We start from the raw sequence: 3,763 nt of genomic DNA, 5'->3' as shown, positions 1-3,763 counted from the left end.
GGGATATGTGATACACAGTCTATCAAACCATCATAAACAGAACAACAGTAGGCTGCCCGTGCCGGTCGGCACAGATAAACAATATTCATTTGGCTCCAGGTAGATGGTTGGTCGCTGTCCCTGTCAAATGGCAAATTAGTCCCGATGCCCACTTCGTCCTAGAATAGAGAAAACTTGCGTCAGCAAATATTACATAGAAAATGTTCGATTGAATTAACAGTCAAGTGGGAATTGTCTTCATGACATAATTCGGTAACTAGAATCTATAATTACCTTTTAATACTAGATAATTCAACACCATTATTCAATCTTTGATCACTTTTCAAACTGTTCTATTGGACAAATTTCATGCTGCAAAAAATCATTATACTATGAAAATACTAAGTAATGTATTTTCAAACTTGTGTTGAGCAGAATTAAGCAGCAGCAGCGGCGGCGGCGGCGGCGGCGGCGGCAGCGGCAGCGGCAGCAGCAGCAGCCGCACTGCTTTCCTGAGAATCACACATAAAAATTCTGTACAGAATAATTAAATGTTAGAATATAATGAAATTAGAGCACAGTGGAGTGATGAAAGACTCACCATTTCTAAACTCATATCAGATTAGTTCAGTGCCATCTAGCAGGATTTCACCTCCAACAGTAATAATGTCATGAAGTTAAGAGAACTGATGATTTTCTGAGAAAATAAATTCTTAAAAAACGATAGCAGCAGCTTCAGCAACTAGAGCTTCTTTACTCTTTGAAGGTGAATATTTTTATTTTCTCCAGTTCCAATTTGTGTTGGGCGTATTGCATTCTGGAAAGAGAAAATTATGCCAGAAAATGGTTAATGAAATAGATAGAAACTGCAACTTGTTTGTGTTCAATTGACAGAAAACCTACCGGGTTAATGAGTAGTTTATCACAATGTGTCGAGTATATGCAGATTTCTGAGAGGTTTGATGGTAGCTTTAGACTGCGTCCTCTAGTAAAACGTTGATACCTGCCAACATTGACCGATCAAAACATCATTTTCTGGACTTGATTTGAAGATCACCACAAATTACTGCAATAAATCGATATAAAACTCACCGCTTCTGACTTGTTTGATTTGTGGAGCGCAATGTTTACTGCAAGTTCAGCTTTATTTTAGACCCTAGAATACAACAGTTGTATAATTTTGATGATTCGAACTTTGACCAGAATAGAAGTGATTGAAAATTCGCCTTCACTGATTAATGTAGCTTCTAATCAGGAAATGAGTTTATAAATGTACAGTCAAACAGAGACTAGAATCTGTAGAGATATTTACCGGTACTCTATTGGTTTTGAGGATCTAAAGCGATGTCCATCTTAAACAAATGTGAAGTGAATTCCCAATGTTTACTGTTCACAGATTCTATCAAGGGTTCCAGTTATTTCAGCTCCTAAATATAAATTTTAGAAATTGTCTGTTAAGTTGTTATGAAATAAGAGCAGTTTCACACCAAATCAAACTAAGCCGTGATCTTTGAGTGATTGAATGCTGGAAACATAAACAGATAGAATAATTTATATAGAACAGTTCTCTAAAAATAATGAATTTCCAATGTTTACTGTTCACAGATTCTATCAAGGGTTCCAGTTATTTCAGCTCCTAAATATAAATTTTAGAAATTGTCTGTTAAGTTGTTATGAAATAAGAGCAGTTTCACACCAAATCAAACTAAGCCGTGATCTTTGAGTGATTGAATGCTGGAAACATAAACAGATAGAATAATTTATATAGAACAGTTCTCTAAAAATAATGAATTTCCAAACAGGTTTTACCTGCTACTGCTGCTGTTGCAGCTGGTGGTGGCGCTGTCGCTGCATAGTGCTGGTACTGCAGGTACTGCCAGTGCTGCTGTTGTTGCTGCTGCTGCGGTGTGTATCTCATCCTGTAACTGAGAGTAAAACTGTAATTTTTAGTTCAAAAATAATTCAAAATATCAACAGAGACTGTTTAAGAATTCTGTGGAGAAATTCATTAACAGTTTTGTACTTACCTTTAAATGAGCCTGTTTAAATAGTAAATTCTATTGCATTCATTTCATTCTGAAAAGAAAAAGAAGCAATAATCAGTGACAATAGAGCAGAATGTAACATCTCAAATTATCAATCAATCAGACAGAAACAGTACAGGATTTCTGTAGATTAAACTGCTGTACTTATTTCATACTGATTGTACAGTTACAGATACATGTAACATTGTGTACAGATACAGAGTACAGATCACTGCATTACTTCATCCTGTGATTGAACAGTGATTTAATGTTCTTTCATCTTCATTAGATTCCCATCCGTCTAACTAAAATATCAGAACATTTTAACTCATCTAACCTCCCGACCCGACCCTCCCAGACCCCATCCCTCCCACTCTCCCACACCCCTTCCCTCCTCCACCCCATCCCTCCCACCCTCCCGGACCCCTTCCCTCCCGCCCTCCCAAACCCCTTCCCTCCCGCCCTCCCCGACCCCTTCCCTCCCTCCCTCCCTCAATGCCCTCCCACCTGGCCCTCCCTCAATGCCCTCCCACTGGCCCACCCTCAATGCCCTCCCTTAATGCCCTCCCACCTGGCCCACCCTCAATGCCCTCCCACCTGGCCCACCCTCAATGCTCTCCCACCTAGCCCTCCCTCAATGCCCTCCCATCATGCCTCCTCAACTCTCTTGTCTCCTCTTCACACACCACTCATCTGTACAATAACTACAAAACGATTTGCCATTTTTCACGATCATATCAATTTCATTTATAAATCAAAATCCTTAATCAATTGCATCATTGATGGGACTCACAGATACTGTCTCTACACATTTTTCAGGCATTCAGATAACTTCAAATGATCATATGCCTGGGTTGGTCTTGAAAATCACATGGCTTCATTTTTACAGATGATTTCTTTATCAATTTCATCAAATTATTCCTTTTATTTCTACTCCCTCTAATAAGTATTCACAATATATCTCAGTTTCACGACAAGTTGCAGCAGTCGTCTGTAAACAGATTTCATTTCATCAAATGATGCGAGTTTGAGTTGTAGAGGTTTCATCTACAAAACATCAAACCAAACCCGAGGAACTTAATGTTGTAAGGGAGGGGGAGGTATATGGAGGGTTCACCCGACCAAAGAATAAGCCCGAACCAAACCTTCACACTCACAAAATGTTGTGAGAAAGGCAAACACAAACCAAGGACAAGAATGATGGCTGAGATCAAAACAATTAATGCTATTGATGTTGCTTCACCAATTTAACATGACGTCACTAAATGAAACCATTGTGGACTATTTCAATACTCTCTACTAGAGGTTTCATATAAGCAAGTAGTTTATGGAATCCTATTCATAAAAGTTATTAATCAATGTTTTTAAACTGCTGATGCAAAATATATACGTCATAAATAATCTGTTTGATTGTCTTTTCAAGTTAACACTTAAACCCAGTGGAACAAATCAAACTCCAGCCATTTTTCCTTCATTTGCCATTTTTCGTTTTTACTCTTTTCTCTGACTTTTAGCACTTGAGTCGAGGTAGGAATAGACCCCTGCCCGCTCGCTAAGCGTGCAGGACACTAAACCTTCGAATTGCTCTCGGACCCCACTCTTTATATCAGCATTTCATGCTGTTTTATTTTATTCACGCATTCGCTTTACATTTTTTCATATGGCTTTTCCTTATTTGTCGTCTCACTATAATTCTCATCCGTTCCGACTGGGATCAAGTTTAATCTTTTAGAGACAAACAGCAAAAGGTTGTGTTAGTT

General features: G+C 38.6%; 1 long non-coding RNA gene across 1 annotated transcript; it reads right to left on the bottom strand.

Moving 5' to 3' along the window:
- Positions 1 to 595, bottom strand: LOC141909346 (uncharacterized). The gene is made up of 3 exons (XR_012619693.1): positions 581 to 595; positions 274 to 351; positions 1 to 158 (listed from the first exon to the last, which is right to left on the bottom strand). It is a non-coding gene; the product is annotated as an uncharacterized LOC141909346 (long non-coding RNA).
- Positions 596 to 3,763: the final 3,168 nt, after the last annotated feature.

Source organism: Tubulanus polymorphus, chromosome 7 (genome assembly GCF_964204645.1).
Source record: "Tubulanus polymorphus chromosome 7, tnTubPoly1.2, whole genome shotgun sequence".
NCBI lineage: Eukaryota > Metazoa > Nemertea > Palaeonemertea > Tubulaniformes > Tubulanidae > Tubulanus > Tubulanus polymorphus.
The sequence above is the reverse complement of the archived record's forward strand: the minus strand, read 5'-3'. Positions and strand labels throughout refer to the sequence as shown.